The sequence below is a fragment of the Procambarus clarkii genome, chromosome 66 (assembly GCF_040958095.1).
Source record: "Procambarus clarkii isolate CNS0578487 chromosome 66, FALCON_Pclarkii_2.0, whole genome shotgun sequence".
NCBI classification, from domain to species: Eukaryota; Metazoa; Arthropoda; class Malacostraca; order Decapoda; family Cambaridae; genus Procambarus; species Procambarus clarkii.
The window spans coordinates 17,056,529-17,079,188 of NC_091215.1; positions in this window are offsets into that span (position 1 = coordinate 17,056,529).

The following is a 22,660-nucleotide window of genomic DNA, read 5'->3' on the forward strand; positions in this document are numbered from 1 at the left end:
AATTGATAATGGTCTCTACCATGATCTTCACGATGTTTATCAGCTGGACCTCGGTAAAACTGCATATTTGTTGTGTTGATTCCGAAAGTGATTGCTTTTTGCTATACAAGAATTGCTTTTTGATTGCTTTTTCTTATATACAACAACACCAACAAAGAAGTATTGAACAGCAGAGATGCACAGGTTCCAACAACACAAGAGGCAGGCATGAACAGTCAACGCAGCCCAATATGCAGCAATATCAACAACGAAATTCTGTTCTTCGGTGCTTTTGTTGTATTTCTGCACCATTTTTGTGTATTTTCTGATTTGGCATTGATAAATTCGGGAAATTTTGCTTTGTAAGAGTGTCTCTCTGTTGTGACTGTGCACGTGTGTTCCAGACGTTGGTGTTGGTGTATGTGGTGCTGGTCAGTGTTTATCCTGGCCTGAGCTGTCTGCACTTTTTCTTTCCGTGCAGAGCAGGTTGTGCTTCAGGCATGATGTTTGCCTCCACAATTTGGACATTTGGCTGTTGTGTTTACCTTGTGCTTGGCTATACAGTCTTTGGTTGGATGTCTCAGGCTGCACACTCCGTATCTCTCCTGTCCGGTGCAGCGTGATTGATGGTGGCTGTATTTCTGACACCTGAAGCAGCGCAGGAGTTCCGGGACGTATGGTCTCTGTCGGTATGTTCCCCAATTTCCAAGATTGAATATTTCTGGCACATGTCCCATGACGGTCACCAGAACCTGACGTCTCGCTGCCTTGTCTACTTTTGTGCGGCATCGTTCCGCATTCAGGATTTGCTTGTGTTCTAGTACTGGATCCAGGGGAAAATCGATTGGGTATCCCAAAAGCACGACTCGTGTGCATCCTTCGGAAGGGTCCAGCTTTTCCAAGCATACAGGTTTCCCTTGCAGGACTGTTACTTTTTCTAAGTAATTTGCAGTCTGTTGGTCTCGTGGTGTCATTATTATTTCTCCTTTCAGGTTTACTATGATGGAAAGTTTAAGCTCTGATTGTTCCTTTTCCATTGCCGTTACTGCTCCATATGCTGTAGGAAAGTGGTCTGAATTTTATCTTGAATTTTGGAAGATGTGCAGAGTCTGGCGATGTCTGGTGTGAGACTGGCGGTGTCCTCTCCTGTCTCATACTGTTGTCCTGTGGCTGGGCTGTGGAGAGAGGTACATTGTCTGACACTGGCTGGTAATTACCTAAGTGTAATTACCTAAGTGTAGTTACAGGATGCGAGCTACGCTCGCGTTGTCCCGTCTCCCTAGCACTGTCATATAATGCTTTTAAATTACTGACGGTTTTGGCTTCCACCACCTTCTCACCTAACTTGTTCCAACCGTCTACCACTCTGCAACCCGTTCTCGCACTTTAGTCAATATTGGCTTATTTAATAAGTGCATATGTGACATACTAATTGATTGTGAATATTTTAGTTTAATTTGAAAAGCTTCATAGAAAACACCGACCTCACCTGACCTTCTTAGTATGTTAAGATAAGCATCTTATTGCTTCTTAATTACAATTATTACTTAACCTATACCGTTGATAGGTTAGTAATAATTGTAAATAAGAAGCAATAAGATGCTTATCTTAACATACTAAGAAGGTTAGGTGAGGTTGGTGTTTTCTATGAAGCTTTTCAAGGTAAACTAAAATATTCACAATCAATTAGTATGTCACATATGCACTTATTAAATAAGCCAATATTGACTATAAGCAAGTGCGAGAACGGGTTGCACTCTGTTTACAAAAGTGAACTTTCTTATATTTCTCCGGCAGCTTTGTTTCGTTAGTTTAAATCTATGACCTCTTGTTCTTGAAGTTCCAGGTCTCAGGAATTCTTCCCTATCAATTTTATCGATTCCTGTTACTATTTTGAACGTTGTGATCATATCGCCTCTTTTTCTTCTATCTTTTAGTTTTTGCATATTTAATGCCTCTAACCTTTCCTCGTAGCTCTTGTCCTTCAGTTCTGGGAGCCACTTAGTGGCATGTCGTTGCATCTTTTCTAGTTTGTTGATGTGCTTCTTAAGATATGGGCACTGTACAACCGCTGCATATTCCAGCTTTGGTCTAACAAAAGTCGTGAACAATTTCTTTAGTATTTCTGCAGTGTGTGACTGGTGCTGTCGTCTCCTGGCTCATACTGTCGTCGTGTGGCTGGGTTGTGGATAGAGAATCATTATCTGACACTAGCTGGTGTGTGACTGATGCTGTCCTCTCTAGGTCCATTATGTCTGCTGTCTTGCTGGTAGAAGCAAGTGGTGAAGCCTCGAGAGCAGTTTTCTTCGGTGTCTGCTGCACCTCGGTCCACTGTCCCTCCTTGTCTGAAAGCTGCCTCCATTGCTTCTTTCTCTTTGACTTTCTCATGACGTCTCCACGTAGTGAGGACCGATTCACTGCCCTACCTAATACCTAGTTGAGACACTCCTAGGCCTGGAGAAATTTATTCCCCTCCAACGGAGGTCGTAAAATGATTCCTGCAGGTGGAATCAGGAATACCCAAGACCTAAATGAGCTGTTTAGTTCACCTTTCCCTGAAAAGGCTCAGTACACCTAAGGTGCCCTCCTGAGGCGCTGCCCGCAGGGTACCGCCTCGCCCTTCAGGGTAGGATTCTAAGTGACCTGGTCAGTGATACGGTCCTCACGAAAAAAAAAATTATCCGTCATGGGAGTCGAGAGTGCGGTAAGAAAGTTTGGGTCGCCTGCGTACTGGGTTGCGCAGAATACCAGTCAGCTGGACAGCAGGTAATCAACAACGTTGTTTCTCACTGAATTGCAGACGAAATCGGAATTGTTTCCTTCCAAACACGATATTGTCTGGGTCTTGGAGTATTGATGTATTCTTCCTCACAAAACTGCGATGATTTGAGTTGATGGGTGCTCAGAATTGTAAGTTTTTCCGGGAACAATCTGTGTGCTGCCAGCTAGCAATGGCACTGGCAGCGATCCTCTACAGAGAGGTGTTAGGCGTCTCACCCAAAACTGACAAATGCTCAGACGCTGGTGTTTCGATGACTTGATGACACAGTCAGCAAGTGTGTAATTGTATGCTAGAGACTACTAGCGTAGTAACGACGCTAGTAATCTCTACACCAGGGGTGGCCAAACTTCCTTACTGTTAGAGCCACAAATGATAAAGTTCAGGTGTTTGAGAGCCTCACAACATGGACATAAAGGGTATAATATATTGCCAAATCTTTCTTCACACATTTCATTGAATTCTATGACCCAGCGACAGAGAAGAAACAAAACAGAATTTTCAGAAAGCCTCCGGGACAGAAATTTTCACGAGAATTGCACAAGTTGGTAAAATAGGCAGGAGTGCATGCACCCCGACTTCCTAAGGTTTCCAAACTTCAAGAAAACGGTAAATTTAAAGTGTCCTCTCCTAAACTTAAGAGTACCAAAAACAGAAAACGAGACAGTACGTCACTTTCGCGAGCCGCTTCCATTTGTTAGTACGACAATTTTTGGCCTAAGGTAACGCATATGAGCGAAATGCGACGTTCTTTGTAGGACAGGTTGTGTGACGGGCATGATGCTCCATTGGACAAGGGAACACCTTATTAAGCAACTCAGTTAAAAATAATGAGGAGAGTGACTTGAGAGAAGGGAGATGTAACCAGCTGGGTCTCACAAGCCTCGGTACCCGGGACTATCTTGTTCCTGACTCAGTGGAAACAGACGTCTCTCTCTCAATAAATAAATAAATAATAAATAAATATGTTTATTCAGGTAAGGTATATACATACAAGTGATGTTACATTAATGGATTGATATATAGATAGAGCTAGTACATACAATGCCTAAAGCCACTATTACGCAATGCGTTTCGGGCAAGAAAAACATTAATATCTAGAACTTAATACTAATTGAGCATAAAGAATAAAAAGTGTTGAGAACAAATACAAATAAAGATAAAAAAAAGGGGAACATGACTGAAAAAGCAGCACAAATACAATAGGTGACAAACAGTGTTGATTAAAAAAAAAAAAATAACAGACATGGGTTGACAATAGAGGAGTGAGGTAGGTTACAGGGAATTTATTAGGTAGTGTTTAGTTTTTATCTTAAACTGGTTGAGAGAGGTACAGTCTTTAACATGGTTGGGAAGGTCCTTCCACATTCTGGGCCCCTTGATTTGTAGAGCATTTCTAGTTTGATTAAGTCGTACTCTAGGAATATCAAAACTGTATTTATTTCTGGTGTGGTGCTCATGGGTTCTGTTACAACCTTCTATGAAGCTTTTGAGATCAGGATTGGCATTATAGTTTAGCGTTTTATATATGTATAATACACATGAGAGAATGTGCAGTGACTTAATGTCTAACATATTCAGAGATTTGAGTAGGGGTACCGAGTGATGTCTGGGGCCAGAGTTGGATATTGTCCTAATAGCAGCTTTGTGTTGGGTAATTAGAGGACGTAAGTGATTTTGGGTAGTAGAACCCCAAGCACAAATACCATAGTTGAGATATGGATAGATAAGGGAGTAATAGAGAGTCACCAGGGCAGGGCGTGGTACATAATATCTGATCTTAGAAAGAATGCCCACAGTTTTTGAAACGTTTTTTGATATATTTAGAATGTGTCCCTGGAAATTCAGCTTGTGGTCAATGAGAATGCCAAGGAATTTGCCATCTAATTTGTTACAAATTTGGGTATTGTTTATTTTGAGATTTATTTGACTAGAGGATTTATTGCCAAACAGAATATAGAAAGTTTTGTCAATGTTAAGGGTGAGTTTGTTGGCAGTTAGCCAAAGATGGACTTTATTTAGCTCAGTATTTACTGTGGCATTTAGAGCAAGGGGGTCAGGACTGGAGTAAATGAAGGTTGTGTCGTCAGCAAATAGAATTGGTTTGAGGTGTTGGGAGGCATTTGGAAGGTCATTAATGTAGATGAGAAAGAGGAGAGGGCCAAGTATGCTGCCCTGAGGAACACCAATGTTGATGGGTAGGGTGGGAGAAATTGTATTATTCACAGAAACATATTGGAGCCTGTCAGTAAGGTAGGATTTGAGGTATTGTAGGGAGTGTCCTCTGACTCCATAATGATGTAATTTAAGAAGAAGGTTTTGGTGGTTGACAGTATCAAAAGCTTTACGCAGGTCCACAAATAACCCAACAGGGAACTCCTTTTTATCAAGAGCTGTATGAATCGAGTTAAGCATACTAATAAGTGCATCGTTAGTGCTTTTTTTGGGTCTGAAGCCATATTGGCAAGGGCTAAGTATATTGAGTTTGGCTAGATATGAGTAAAGCTGCTTATAGATTAGTTTTTCAAAAAATTTTGACAAGTTTGGCAGGATTGATATAGGTCTGTAGTTGTTAACATCTGTGGGATCAATGTTTGCTAATGACACAAAAATTGATGAGTTCATCTTGGTAAGACGCCCAACCCACAAATCTGAAAATAAAGAAATTGACGACGTCTTGATCCTTCCTAGACCATAATCAAGTCGTGTAATGAACCTTAATGGTTCACGACGAAATGAAACGTCGTTAATTCCATTATTTTCATGTCTGTTGGTTGGATGCCCAATTTTCAACCCCGTTAGTGTGAATTATTACCTGCATCTTGATAAATACTGTTGTGAAGTCAGTACCCGAATGACCCGCATGAACATTAGAGAGAACGTGTTCAGCGTCACAGTAGTGTAAGCGGAATGCGCTGAGAAGTAAATTTTATTCAGGAAAGTACATACATAGTTTATTTACAAACATAATGTTGGATTTAAGATAGAGCTAGACCATACAATACCTAAAGCCACTAGTATGCATAGCGTTTCGGGCTAAGTAGCCCGAAACGCTAGTAGTGGAAGACTGGCCACATGCAGCTTCCAGCGCTGGCATGACGCAACTCGCCAATTAAGTGAAGACAAAGTCGGGGTCTAAGAGCCGCGTTTCAACACCCTTCACGCACAGTTCACTCACCTCTACTAGGTGAGCACAACACTATTATTAGCATTATTAATGTCAATACTGTTCCATTGTTATTACAACTTACAATTAATATTTTTCCATATTTTCAGCCTTAATTTTAGTTTCATAATTATTTTGACAAGCTGTGTCATTTCTTACATATATTATGTCGTTCAGATATACATGAACTCTATATTTGTAGGAACATAATAAAATGTTATTAACTAACTCCGACACGTGATCTCTTCTGTAATATGTCAGCATTAGTCCTGTCCAAAACGCTGTGTGCAAGAGGCTTCATGTTGAACTATGTACTGTATTGATTTTACTTTTAAACATACTAATTGTATTATTTATGTAATATATTAAAAATTTATTACTATTGTATTAATATTTGTATATTAATTAGGCCAGCACTACGCTTAGTGCTGGCCCAATGTGGCCAGCACTAGGCTGTGACCAGTGTGGCGTCTTGAAACAGGATAACGTAAAGTTACAATCTTATCTACGGATTCAACTCGAGAACAACACAGCATGAAGGCGTCACGCGCATACTGCCGGATGTGCGACTTTTAAGACTGCCTCATTAAATTAGCCTAACCTAACCAATGGTTAGGTAATGTTACATGTTAATTAATACAGTTTATCAGCTCATTAAAAACAAATAAAGTTGACGGAACGAAGGCTATATGATCATTAATCGATGAACTTACAAGGTTGAGGTTCATTGGGCACTACTGACAATGGTATCTAGCAGTCGCGCGGGGACAAGATACGACCAGATGGTTCTTAGAAAAGCCACCATCTGCCTTCATGCATGCCGCCACAGTGAGATTTTGGCCGTCAGGTAAATGAAGAATTAAGTAACCAAGGCATTGTGATATATCAATATTTTCCAACACTTCTGCAAATGTTGTTGTTGTTTAAGATTTGCTACTTGGAACAAAAAGTTTCAAGTAGCACGGGCTATGGTGAGCCCGTAGTACTTCTGCAAAGTAATGCAACTGTATAAATACGTGTTTACTGCTACGTGAACAGTACATTAGGTAAAAGGAAACGCTCCCAACCATTTCTGTCGAGCATTGGATTCGAACCCTGAATTCCCGATTGTGAGTGGAGAACGACCCAAACTGTACCAACCTTAATTTTACCCACTTTAAATCATCCTCACATTCTTACTCCATTATAACTTAGCATAAAAAAACCTAGGCTACCACATAGCCTAATAGTTGGTATTGGCTCCAAGGGAAAAAACAAATGATTGTTAAAGATGATTAATAGTAATAGAGAGAGAATCCTAAGGAAGTGAATCATTCACCATCTTTCATGGGTTTGTTAAAAATAGATCCTGCCTTACAAACCTGCTCACATTTTTGGAAACGGTAACCAGCTACTCAGATAAAGAACTTCCGGTGGATGTAATATATATGGATTTTGCTAAAGCCTTGCTTAATAATGTACCACATGAAAGACCAGTAAAGAAATTACTGGAACATGGAATAAATGGAAGAATACTAGTATGGATAAAACTATGGTTTTATGGTAAACATTTGTAAAGTGGGAAATGATAATGATGTTGAAACCTTACAAAGAGATCTACAGGAACTCCACAAATGCTCAGATGACTGGCAAATACTTTTTAATATTAACAAATATTGACTCTACATGTGGAACATAACAACCCACGCCACTACTACCAAATTAACAACATTACATTACAGCAGATTGATGAAGAAAAGAACCCTGGAGTCAAAATATACCATTCAATGGAAGTTGCACAGCAGGTAGGGGCAGCAGTTAAAAAAAAGCTAACCAAACACTTTGAATCATTTTTTTTATTAAGAAGCTTAGGTACACACAGCATTGTGCTGCAACACTATTCTATATGAAAGATTACACAGTGTATATTAAAAACCTCAAGCGTACCTTTAACTTAAATGAAACGAAGGTAGTGATTCAGTTGTAAAAATCTCTGGTGTCCTCCATTTGGATTACTGTATCCAAGCATGAAGACCTCATCTTCAGGAGGACACAGCTGCTCTGGAGAAAGTTCAACACCGGGTAACAAAAATAATTCCAGAGTTAAGTCATCTCTCGTATCAGTAACACTTGAAGGCCACAGGGCTAACAACACTGCAAACCAGGCGTGACAGGGCGGACCTTATGGAAACTTTTAAAATACTGAACAATTTGGAGGATGGTTATCTTGAGATGATTTTGGGGCTTTAGTGTCCCCGCGGCCCGGTCCTCGACCAGGCCTCCACCCCCAGGAAGCAGCCCGTGACAGCTGACTAACACCCAGGAACCTATTTTACTGCTAGGTAACAGGGGCATAGGGTGAAAGAAACTCTGCCCATTGTTTCTCGCCGGCGCCTGGGATCGAACCCAGGACCACAGGATCAGAAGTCCAGCGTGTTGTCCGCTCGGCCGACCGGCTCCCCAGGTGGTTCCATTTTTTTCAAATGGTCAGATGTAACACAAACAAGGAGCAACGGTTTTAAGCTCAACAAGCCACAGTGTTGGACTGAGAAGAGGAGATGCTTTTTTACCCTCAGGGTTATTAACCCATGGAACCGCCTACCCGCCGATGCCGTAAATACCAAAACTGTTAACTTTAAGTACAGTCGGAAAAGATCATCGAGCCAAATGCGGGAGACCTTCGACAAGCCGCAGGCTTCCTGTCCTCGTCGAGACCACTAGTGTTAGTGGCTCTCAGGTAAACTTGGGTAATAAATAATAAAGATAATAAAAACTGTAATGTACTTTAATTATTGTATTGTAAGTTTACCCTGAAATTCTGAAGAAAATGAGTTCAATAATGTGAGAAAATGTTCACTGACTTCGGGCTAACTATTTCATAGTTTTCACTTCCTTTCAAATTAATTCAGTTCTAACTTAATAATTACAATTCTTTTTGCCAGAGAGAGGAAGTTAATTTAATTTAGTTCATTTAATTATTATGCACCCCATACCCGTCTTGTGGGCGGTAGTGGAAAGGGTTACAGAGGCACATAATGGGCTCAGGGACTGAACCCCACAATTCATTTAGCTAAGCAAGTTACAATCTTGATGAGCTAGTTACAAAATTCAATGTTCATCGTCAATTATTAATGAGGGTAACAGAGTCCATTTCATGTGGACTCCATCTCATGTTGACCTCAGAATGCATGATAGAGTTGATGAGTTAGCCAGAGAATCTGCCTTTAAAGGATAAATTGAGTATACTTAAATTATCAATAAGCAGTATGAGAGCAATAGTACACCAAGAACTTCAACAAAATCCTATAGATCTGAGGCAAAGTGAAGTCGACACCAGTAATTCCATTTATCATCATGCTATCATGCGAAAAGAGCCACACATAGTGCTCCAGTGGATAAGGGAGTATCTAAGCAACAGGAAACACCGAGTAACTGTGAGGGGAGAGACATCAGAGTGGCGAGATGTCACCAGCGGAGTCCCACAGGGCTCTGTACTTGGACTCATTCTGTTTCTAATATATGTAAATGATCTTCCAGAGGGTATAGACTCCTTCCTCTCATTGTTTGCTGATGATGCAAAAATTATGAGAATAATTAAGACAGATGAAGATAGACAGAGACTCCAGGATGACCTGGACAAACTGGAGGAATGGTCTAGAAAATGGCTGCTAATGTTCAACTCAGGAAAGCGTAAAGTAATGAAATTAGGCGAAGGGAGCAGAAGGCTGAACACAAGGTACCATCTGGGAGGAGAAATCCTGCAAGAGTCAAAGAGAGAAAGACCTGGGAGTTGATATCACACCGAACCTGTCCCCAGAGGCCCACATCAAAAGGATATTATTAGCGGCATATGCTAGATTGGCCAACATAAGAACTGCCTTTAGCAACTTGTGTAAGGAATCGTTCAGGACCCTGTATACCACTTAGTCAGACCAATCCTGGAATATGCAGCTCCTGCCTGTCATGTTCACAGAAAATGGTACCATCCGTTTTCTATGTGCGGCGGAGCAGACGCCAGGGAAGGTAAACAGAAGCGTACAGGACGCTACCAGTTTTGAAGCAGCTAGTCATGTAATTGTTTATATACGTAATAAAGTCAGTAACCAAGCAATGGCTTTACATCAACCCTACAATCAAGACTTCCTCAGTAACACACAAACACCACATTGGCGACGAGGATGATCTGTGAACGCAGGTATTTGTTCAGTTTCAAACACAAGGGAGAAGCATGCTGCCTGGAGGAGGAAGAGAAGCTGTGAGCGCCATACCCGATGCTGTATGCTAACCGATGCTGTGTGCTAACCGATGCTGTATGCTAACCGATGCTGTGTGCTAACCGATGCTGTGTGCTAACCGATGCTGTATGCTAACCGATGCTGTGTGCTAACCGATGCTGTGTGCTAACCGATGCTGTGTGCTAACCGATGCTATGTGCTAACCGATGCTGTGTGCTAACCGATGCTGTGTGCTAAACGATGCTATGTGCTAACCAATGCTGTGTGCTAACCAATGCTATGTGCTACCCCAAGCTATGTGCTGACTCAAGCTGTGTACTGAGTAATCTGCGAGCCGATGCTGTGTACGAAACGACGCTTCGTGCTACAAAATTCTTCACGCTGTGAACTGACTGCTGTACCAACTGCTGACAACTGCTGCACCAACTGCTGACAACTGCTGTACCAACTGCTGCCAACTGCTGTACCAACTGCTAACTACTGCTGTGCCAACTGCTGACAACTGCTGTGCTGCTGTGAGTAGGAGCAACACATGTATACAGAGCTAGGTAAGAAGTCAGGTGCTACTGTGTTGTGCACTGTGGTGAACTTTTGCATTAAAATGCTTGTGTGCTTTGCAAAATTAAAGTAATTACAGTGAATTCTTAACTAACATATACAGTGCAGTAAGTGTTTAGTATTCTGAGGAACATTTTAAGTGATAAGTTTACTTTTATTTAGTAAAAAAGTAAAAATGGCAAATATACCTCAGTTTCCTGCATTTGATCCTGACTGTGACCAGACAAACCTGTCACAGAGGTGGGTCAAATGGCTTAAAAGGTTTGAAAATTTGTTGATAGTTTCTGACATCAAAAGTGCTGAAAGAAAGCGTGCCTTTCTACTTCATTATGCAGGTGATAGAATTTGTGACATCTTTGATACACTGAAAGACACTGGTGGTGCCAAAGATTATGACATTGCCAAAGCCAAATTAACTGAACATTTCAAACCAAGGCAAAATACTGCAATGGAAATTATGCATTTCAGGAGAGCAAAACAACTCTAATGAAACTGTGGATCAATACCACACACGTCTGCAGGGTTTAGTAGCCCATTGTGAGTTTGCTGATGTTGACAAAGAAATCAAACAGCAAATAATTGAAAAATGCACATCTACACGTCTCCGTCGAAGAGCTCTAGAACTTGATGATGAAAGTTCTCTTACCAAGATACTGGATATTGCTCGTCGACTGGAAGATGCTGCACGTGATGCTCGTGTCATGGAGTGCAGTGCCAACAACGGTTCTGCCACTGTTACTAACAGTGATGAGGTACATAAGGTTCAGGGAGGACACCGTGATCAAAGAAGATATCATGGCAAACCTAACAGCAAATTGAGCCGAGAACCACATCACAAATGGGGTCATGGAACAAGACTCAAGCAGTCACAACGACCCACATCAGAGGGTGTCAACAATAAATGTTACAATTGTGGGTAGTCTCCACACTGTTACAAGTGTGGAGACTACCCACACCAAGATAATGTTTGTCCTGCTCAAGGTAAGAAGTGCTATGAGTGTGGAAAACTAGGTCATTTTGGTGCTATGTGTCGTTCTGCACTAAAGAAACCACAGTCAGTGAATAAAAGCACTGTACGAGGATCAGGTCATAAGGGTCGAGGTGGTAAACACAATATTGCACCTCATATCCAAAATGTTAATAATGTACAAGACAACATTTCATTACAACCAGTCTCAGATGACAGTGAATGTGGTTTCACTTATGGAGTACAATCAATCACAGAATGGAATGATCTTCCAAACAACCCAGAGACTATAGTATACATTGCTGGTATTTGTCTCAAAGTTCTCATTGACACTGGATCAAACATTGACACCATTGCTGAGTGCCACTATGAAAAATTTAAAAAACAGTTCCCAAAGCTAGAAAACTACAATGGTAAAGCAACTGCCTATGCTTCAAAGGTAGCCTTGCCAGTGATTGGAACTTTCACTGCAGAGATTAAGTCAAAGAATGTAATGCTCACTACTACATTCCATGTTGTTAGGAATGCAAAGGAGTCTCTACTCAGCTACAAGACATCAACCAAATTGGGGTTACTTCAGCTTTCTAATGCTCTAGCAGTGGAATCTGCAAACAATGTTGATGCTATTGTTGCTGAATTTTCTGATCGATTTAAATCCATAGGTTGTTATACTGATAGCAAAGTACATCTGCATATCAACCCAGATGTAATTCCAGTTGCCCAACCACATCGCCGACAACCATTCCATACTCGCAAGAAAGTCGATGCCGAACTGAAGAGGCTGATGGAACTAGATATCATTGAACCAGTAACAGGCCCAACACCATGGGTAAGCCCAATTGTCACTCCACCAAAGCCAAAGAATCCAGATGAGATACGCATTTGGGTAGACATGCGTGTTCCCAACAAGGCAATAATGCGTGAACGCCATCCTACACCCACTGTAGATGATATGATCTACTGCTTGAATGGTGCAACTGTATTCAGCAAGTTAGATTTAAACAAGGGCTATCATCAGCTTGAACTTGATGATGAGAGTCGATTCATCACAACGTTTACGACACATCGAGGTCTGTATAGGTACAAGCGCCTGAGTTTTGGTATCAACAGTGCTGCCGAGGTATTCCAGCACATCATCAGCCAGGTATTGCAAGATATACCTAATGCTGATAACATGTCTGATGACATCATTGTTTATGGCCGTACCCAAGCTGAACACGACAAAGCTCTTCGTGCAACATTGCAACGCTTACGAGAAAAGAATCTGACGTTAAGCCGAGCAAAGTGTGAGTTCAATCAACATAAAATTGAATTCTTTGGACATGTACTTAGTGACAAAGGTCTGTCTCCAGATCCTAAGAAAGTTGCAGATATCAAGAATGCTGCACCTCCTTCAACGTCCACTGAAGTACATAGTTTTCTGGGAATGGCAAACTACTGTTCTCGCTTCATTCCAGATTTTGCTACCATTACGAAGCCTCTACGTGAGCTCCTGAAGAAAAATGCATCATGGTACTGGAGCGATATCGAGCAAAATGCATTTGATGCTGTGAAAGATGCACTAGTAGAGAATGCGACTGCTGCATACTTTGATCCATCAATGGACACTGAGTTAACGGTGGATGCTAGTCCTGTTGGTTTAGGTGCTGTTTTAGCCCAACACAAACCTGGTCAACCAGATTCCAGAGTAGTAATTGCCTACGCCAGCCGTTCTCTCACAGAGGTTGAGCAACGATACAGTCAGACAGAGAAGGAAGCTCTTGCTCTTGTATGGGGCTGTGAACACTTCAATGTGTATCTGCTTGGTGCGCCCTTCACCACGATAGTCACTGACCACAAACCGTTGGAGACCATCTTCAATAATCCAAAGTCCAAACCACCAGCTCGCATTGAGAGATGGGCTCTTCGTCTGCAACCATACAACTTTACGGTGAAATACAAGCCGGGTGCAGGCAATCCCGCTGATTACATCAGTCGACATCCTGCCAACAGTTTCACCATCACCAAGCATCAGCAAGTTGCCGAGGAATATGTACACTCTGTAACCTGTGATGCAGTCCCTAAGGCTCTCACTCTTGATGAAATCCGTACTGCAACCCTGGAGGACCCAACTCTGCAAGCAACAGTGGATGCATTGACTAAGAAAAAGTTTCCACGCATCCCACCCTCAGGAGTTGACCAAGATGCATTCAAAGCACTTGAACGCATCCAGACAGAATTAAGTGTTACGCAACAACGCGACACCGTGCTGCGAGGTACTCGTATCGTCATTCCAGCTGTTCTCAAGCAACGTGCTCTGAAGCTTGCACATCAAGGACACCAAGGTCTTGTTAGGACCAAACAGCTGCTACGAGAAAAGGTGTGGTTTCCTGGCATTGATCGTCAAGCAAAGGATATGCATGATGCCTGTGTCCCTTGCCAAGCTGCAGTGGATACTTCAAGACCAACACCTCTACAACCTTCACCACTACCTGCTGCACCATGGACGGAAGTATCGATGGACTTCTGCGGACCACTACCAACTGGAGAGTACTTGATGGTAGTCATTGATGATCACTCACGTTATCCAGAAGTAGAAATCATCACTTCCACATCTGCAAAGGCCGTCATCCCGAAACTCGACAAGATCTTTTCAAACTTTGGCATTCCTGAAGTTGTCAAGACGAACAATGGACCGCCATTCAATGGACAAGACTTCGTCAACTTTGCTGAGCATATTGGATTCAAACACCGCCGTGTGATGCCACTACATCCTCAAGCAAATGGAGAAGTTGAGAGATTCATGCAATCTCTCATGAAGGCGGTACGCTGTGCTCATGCCGAAGGACGATCCTGGAAACAAGCTATGTATGCTTTTCTCAGGAACTACCGTGCAACACCACATGGAACACTGGGCAAGTCACCTGGCGAACTTTTATTTGGACGTCCTATGAGAATTGCACTACCCGTCATGCCAGCCAAGGTAACGGATAAACGTCTCGCTCAGAAGGATGCACTAGCCAAGGGCAAAATGAAAATTGCTCATGATCAACGTGCAAAGGAACAAGTCATAAAGGTTGGAGATACTGTTCTCGTTAAAAAGAAAAAAGAGGGAAAGTTAGATATGCCATATGATACAAAACCATATAAGGTGATTAGTGTAAAAGGAACTATGGTAACAGCTAGTAATAGAGATCATAGTATAACACGTAATATGGCTTATTTCAAAGTGATTCCAACTAGTGTAGAAAATGATGAAGTGCAAAGTCGTGCAAAAGAAAAAGAAAAAAATAGTTGTAACCCGACAAACAATTCATCAAGGGATGTTATTGTATTTGGAGACTCTCGTCCTAAACGTCATGTTAAACGCCCTACACGATTTGATGATTAATTGTGTTCCTATGCAATGAAAAGTATTTACTTATTATGCTAAACTAAATTTAATATTGTTTGAATAATGCAGATATCTCATTCAATATTTTGTAACTTTGTATTACAGTTTCTTTCATGTTTGTTTAACATTGCATATGTATTTTTAACATTGAAATCCTTTGTGGTAAAGATTAAGTTGTTTAAATTCTTTGTGTGCTTAATTAATGTTAAATGTATGCAATATCTCTTGATATGTTAATAACTTACTTTGTGTCAATAACTTTGCTTTGTGCTACAAGTATGGTAGACATCCTGTATTCATTCTTTTTAAAGAAAAGGAGGGATGTCATGTTCACAGAAAATGGTACCATCCGTTTTCTATGTGTGGCGGAGCAGACGCCAGGGAAGGTAAACAGAAGTGTACAGGACGCTACCAGTTTTGAAGCAGCTAGTCATGTAATTGTTTATATACGTATTAAAGTCAGTAACCAAGCAATGGCTTTACATCAACCCTACAACCAAGACTTCCTCAGTAACACACAAGCACCACACTGCCTAGAGTCCATATCTAGTTAAACACAAGACAAAGTTAGAGAAGATTCAGCGGTATGCCACCAGACTTGTCCCGGTACTGAGAGGTATGAGCTACGAGGAAAGGCTGAAGGAGCTGAACCTCACTTCACTGGAAAACAGAAGAGTAAGGGGAGACATGATAAGCACCTACAAAGTTCTCAGGGGAATTGACAGTGTGGACAAAGACAAAATTTTCAGCACGGGTGGAACACGAACAAGGGGACACAGGTGGAAACTTAGTACCCAAATGAGCCACAGACACATTAGAAAGATTTTTTTTCAGTGTCAGAGTAGTTAGTAAATGGAATTCATTAGGAAGTGATGTGGTGGAGGCTGACTCCATACACAGTTTCAAATGTAGATATGATAGAGCCCAGCAGGCTCAGGAATCTGTACACCAGTTGATTGACAGTTGAGAGGCGGGACCAAAGAGCCAAAGCTCAACCCCCGCAAGCACAAATAGGTGAGTACACATCTATGGATCATCCAAAAAAAATCAACAGACTTTTATAGATGATACTACTGCTCGGCTTAGACTCGGTTACAAGTATCTCTGGGAATTCTCATTATTTGCGGATGTAGACCTGACCAAATGTAAACTGTCAACAAAATAATTCGCACACCCTCCGGCACTATGTGATGGAGTGCAAAAAGATACGTGAATTCAGAGACAGTTCTATAACAAATGTTCCAGAGATGTGTAAATATTTAATTAAAAATGATCTGCTACCAGAAATCTTAGCCAAATGATCCCAGTTTGCTAACTGATGGAGAGCGGTGTGGTAGACTGACAAACATATCAATTGTAACACTAGTTCTCCACATGTGTCAGTTAGAAACCGTACTTGTGGTCGTTTGTGGTATGGAGAATAAGATGATGCTTTAAATAGGTTATGCTAAGTAAGTTAGGTTAGGTAAGTTATATAAGTTAGGTTATGTCAGGGCAGGTAAGTTACATTAGGTAGGGAAGATTAGATAAGTTAGTAAGTTATATAAGTTCGTCAGGTCAGGATGGGTAAGCTATGTCAGGTAAGTTAGGTTAAGTAAGTTACATCATGTAGAAGAGGATGGGTAGATCAGGTTAGGTAAGTTATCCCAGCTAAGTTAGCTAAGTCATGTCTGGATGGTTAAGTTACCTCAGATAGGGAGGAATAGGTATATTGGACTAAGTTACATTAGGATAGGTTACCTCAGGTAAGTCTGGTTTGGTAAGAGAAGTTACGTTGTGTAAGTTATGTTATGATAAGTTACATTATTATAGGCTAGTAATAAAATAAATAAATAAATTTTTATTCAGGAAAAGTACATACATAGTTGATTTACAAACATAATGTTGGATTTATAGATAAAGTTAGTACATACAATACCTAAAGCCACTAATACGCATAACGTTTCGGGCAAGGTGTGGGGGAAAAACACTTAGACTAAAATTTAATAGTAATTGAGATTAGGTATAAATTGTGTTGAAAAAAGGAATAAATAAAAATGGGGGGAACATGGCAGAAATCAGCAATTGTACAGGTTGGTGAACAAACAGCATTGTTTAACAAAAGCAAGACATGGGTTGACATTTACGGGGTAAGGTAGATTACAGGGAGTTAATTAAGTAGCACTCGGTTTTGCTCTTCAACTGGTTGAGAGAGGTACAGCCCTTGACATGATTGGGGAGACCATTCCACATTCTGGGTTACATGATTTGTAGAGGATTTCTAGTTTGGTTAAGTCGCACTCTTGAAATATCAAATAGGTAATATAAATACCTACAATCCCCACTTATATAAAATAAGTGATAAGGGATTATATAAAATATATATTATATTATTGGGATTATATAAAATAATAAGTGATAAGGGATTATATAAAATAAATGTCCATTATACACTCTCTAAAAACCAAGGCAGAGAACACCAGTGAAATTCCGTCCATTGTATACAAGAGAGCCTCCCATGCCCTTACCCCACCCATAGCTCTACTATTCAACAAATCTATAGAGTGTCATACCTTCCTTGATATCCTGAAAAAAGCAAGAGTAACGCCAGTCCATAAAGGAGGCAATCCGGCGGACATAAACAATTATAGACCAATATCAAATCTACCCATTCTATCAAAAATATTTGAAAAAATTATTTACAAACAGCTCTATTCCTACCTCGTAAAATTCGACATACTCAGCCCCTGCCAGTTTGGCTTCCGGTCCCAAAAGAGCACCAATGATGCAATCATTAGTCTCCTTGACGTAATCTACTCAGCCCTTGACAAAAATGAGTTTCTGATTAGACTCTTCATTGACCTAAGAAAAGCCTTTGATACTGTTAATCACAGCTATCTCTTACTTGAACTCCAGCATTATGGAATCCGAGGCCTTGCTCTTGCCGACATCCGATCCTATCTTAGTGACAGACACCAATGTGTAACCATCAATGATACAACTTCTTCCACTCTACCAATTACCGTTGGAGTGCCACAGGGCAGCATCTTAGGACCTCTTCTATTTCTTATATATATCAATGATCTGCCTAATGTCTCGAATATTCTTAAACCTATAATGTTTGCTGACGATACTACCCTTATCTATTCAGACCCCAGCCCACATACACTAAATAATGTTGTGAATAATGAATTAAAAAAAGTCCACTTATGGATGTCAACTAAGAAACTAACATTAAACATAGAAAAGACTTACTACATCTTATTTGGAAGCAAATCATCGAATGCAATTCAGCTACAGATAGACAACATTAACATCAGTAATAAAAATGATGGCAAGTTTCTTGGCCTATTCCTAGACAAGAGACTCAACTTCAGCACCCACATTCAACACATAACTAAGGAAGTCTCTAAAATAGTTGGTATACTCTCTAAAATCAGATATTATGTACCTAACTCTGCTCTCCTCTCACTATACTACGCACTAATCTATCCCTATCTTACTTATGGTATCTGTGCATTGGGTTCAACCACTACAAGCTACCTTAAGTCCATCATCACCCAGCAAAAATATGCTATCAGAACAATAACAAACTCTGCTTCCAGACAACACTCAGCCCCCCTGTTTAAATCCCTAAACACGTTAAACATAAACTCACTTCACACGTTCTCTTGTGCCATCTACATTTACAAAACCCTGTTCTTAAATGCGAATCCTGCTATGAAACTCGCCCTGGACAGATGCAATAAGACCCATAATCACCAAACCAGAAATAAATATCTCTTTGATATCCCAAGAGTCAAACTTCATCTGTGTAAACACTCTATGCAAATAAAGGGACCTAGTTTATGGAACTCACTCTCTACCGAATTGAAAAGCTGTCCAACTTTTGCCTTATTCAAAAACAAAAACAAAAAGTACCTAATTTCATCTTCATAGTTTCCTACCTTGTGCTTTAAACTCGCACTGTATCTAGTGCTACCCAATTCCCCAATGTATGTACCTAAGCCATATAACTTTACCATTGTAATCATTTATATCATCTGATATCATGGTTGTTATATTGAGGGCATTATTCCTTGAAATGATCCTCAAATTGTGCTACAATGAACCAAGTGATAACCCTCAAACTTTACCCTAATGTACCTAGTAATCCTTGTCATGATTGTGTATTAATCTAATCTTTGTTCATTGTGTCAAAATTTCTTACAATGTACCTGTAAACATTATTTGTCAATTTTGCTGGAAATTATCTATCACTTAAAATTATCTGTTAGATTAAGGACTTGCCCGAAAAGCTATGCCTGATAGTGGCTATACAAGAAGGTAAAATCATCATTACTATACACTCTTAACCCCCAATGCACCTTCTTGAATATAAATAAATAAATAAATAAATAAAATAAATAAATAAATAAATAAATGTCATCCATTACTGGGTTAGAGACCGACCACAAGTAACTAGTGGCCCTCAGGTAAATTCAAGAAAATAGTGATGTGCTGATGTAGACCTGACCAAATGCTATACCTTTGGTGGTAATAATAACATTAATTTGATAATAATAATGATGATGTCTGGGACATGCGTTTGTAATCATTTTGTTCTTGTCCAATTCATCATTATGAAGATAAGGTCTAGCGCATCCCATCCTCCGGTTCAGGTACTACTTTTTTAAAATTATGTGAACCACCGTTCATATTTTGACGTAATGGACAATTACGTTATATGAACGGACAATTGACGTAATGGACAATTAGTAGAATTTGGTGCTATTCACGTTATAATCCGAAAAAAATAAAGCTATAAACCAAACTTCAACATTCCTAGGCCTAATATAGCACTTATATGTACAGTGTTAGGCCTCAGATAGCGTGTATTAGGCTTCGGATGGTTAGGTCATGTTCTAATAGCAACATAAATACAAAACCTTTTCCGGTTTGTCCAAATTCAATAGTACGGATTCTGCTTTCTAATTGCCTTTTACGTCAATATATGTACGATGGTCAACATCATTACTGTAAGTACTGCCTAAACAGGAGCTTGGCTACATTTACAGTTTCGACAGGTTTGGGGTTCTAGCTTCCTGCTGCGTCAAGCGGTCAGATGAAACAAATAAGAAGCACTACCAAAAGGGGTTTTCCATTTATATCAAACAAAGATTAGGGGAAAGATAGGGCCATGGAAAACTGAGATAGGTCAGATAATAATAAACTAGAGATAAATAAATATCTCTTTGATATCCCCAGAGTCAAGCTAAATCTGTGCACACTTCATGGAAATAAAAGGACCCAGCCTATGGAACTCACTCCCTGATGAATTAAAAAATCGTCCAACCTATGACTTATTCAAAGTAAAACCAAAAAGTATCTATTTTCATTCTCATAGTTTCCTACCTTGTGTTTCAAACTCACACTGTATCTGGTACTACCCACTTCCCCAAGATTAGTACTTAAGACATATATCTTCACCAGTGAAGATATATGAACTGGAGCTGGAGCCCCTAGTGCAGCTCCTGCGATGGTGCTGGAACCAATCGTATTGGCGTTTGCCTTTTCATTAGAGACTTTCGGTGCCGTGGAGAGGACGGACCTGCTGCATTGGTGACAGCCTCTTCCCCTTATCAACCTTATCAGGCCTTGCGTCCTGGAGAGGCCACTCCAGACCGACAACCAGAGCGTATAGTCTCCTGAGACTGATGAATGCCTACTTACTTCACCAGTGTAATTACCTCTCAATTTATTTTGTATTAATGTGTTGATATAAAAACCCTGCTACAATGTACCTTTTCATCTTACCTGATATGTTAGATTAAGCACCTGCCCGAAGCACTATGCGTGTTAGTGGCTTTGCAAGAGTGTAAAAACACCAATCTTATGTAATCTCACTATCTCAATGGCTTGGAGCTTTCTCCTGATAGTTCCTTCCTTCATCAACTCATTGTACCTTCTTGTGAATAAAGTATTATTATTATTATAATTATTATTATTAAAATTGAAGAATGGGCCCATTCTTCTTGTGGCCACTCTTTGATGCTGGACACCTTCTCGAAATGCTGGAAGAAGCTCTCTGCCTCCTCAGGCACAAATAGGGGAGTGTCCTTTTCTCTAACTTTAATATCGTGTGGGTGTGATACATGGGTGGTGCTCTCTGGCAACCCACGTTCAACCCTTTGCTCTACCAAAGCTCTATTGGTTTCTATCTCCATTTGTTTTGTTCTCTCTTTTTCTTGCTCCAACTTCAGTTCTGTTACCCTGGTTTTCTCCTTTTCTTTCTCCTGTTTCAACTCCAGTTCTCTTACTCGGGTTCTCTCTTTTTCCTCTTCTACCTCTAGTCTGGTTTTCTCTTTCTCCTTTTCTACCTCATTCTTCATCTGCAGTTCTAACTTCAACTTCTCCAGCTGAAATGGTGTCAAGATGTCTCGCGAGCCTCACATCATGTCAGCAAAGTATCGACATCTCATGTAATGTCACTTATTTATACGTTCATCCTCTGCTCATGCTTTTAAACTATTCACTGACATTTATCATGTATATAGTATTCATATATCTATACTTCCTCTGACCTCTCAATCAGGTCTGGTAGGCGGAATAACTCTCAGACAGACAGACAGGTAGACTCGTTCTTCAGGCTACCTGGGGTCATAACAATGAACACTACAGAAGACGATGAAAGTGCAAATATTGTGAACGACCAAATGGACACTTCCTCAGTCACTATCTACTCAACTCAAGTAACTTCCAGCAGCTAAGGAATCACTTTCATAATGACCCTTACCAGTGACAGATGCAGCCCAATTATTGCTTTATAAGGAAAGGCAACTTCTAATTCCCATTGTTAACTCAAGTAACAATTAGAGAATTATGAAACTAACAATGAAACTGTACTTTTTTAATAGAGGATTACCATGAGGGACGTAACTCACGCCGCGAGTAGCGAGTACTGGAGCCAGAGACGCGCTTGTGCGCTAATATGTGGCGGCACTCTCTCCACACGCCAGCACGCAGCTCTTGTGGCTCTGTTATTAAACCCAGCAGCCAGGTGGCGGGTCCTGGACCAGGTGAACCGTGGCCCGTGTCACCTGACCCGGCCCGGGACGGTAGCTGGGAGTCCACACTCCCGTCACCTCTCTCCCAGGATGCCCTCCCGCCTGCTGGTCGACACGCCCGCTTCTGGAAGGGGGGGGGGGTAGAAATAGCCAAAGCTATTCTATCTCTTTGAGACGTATTTTATTGTCTCAATAAACGTACTTGAACTTGACACGCCCGCCCCGCGCCACCTCCCGCACCTCACTCAGTGTCCCCGCAGCCGCCCAGGAGGTCACTACCGCCGCCAAGCTTCAGGTCACTGTGGTCAACCGCCTTTATACTTAACATTCTGGATATCAGGTTCCCTAAAAATGCCATTAGAGCCCACAATTGCGTCTTCTTACTGACTTTGTACGCTCCTGCGTCTCTTGACAATACATCATGGAACATTATTGTGACCAAGAAGAGAGAACGGACAAAGAAAAAGGGGTAGAAAGAGAAAAGGGCAAAAAAGGGCATAAGTAGCTGGAAAAGGATTAGTACAAAATCTTTCCAACCAGCCGGACAAAGTCTTGGGAATATAATACTCGTGGTTTAAATCCTTTGTGTTCAGAGATAA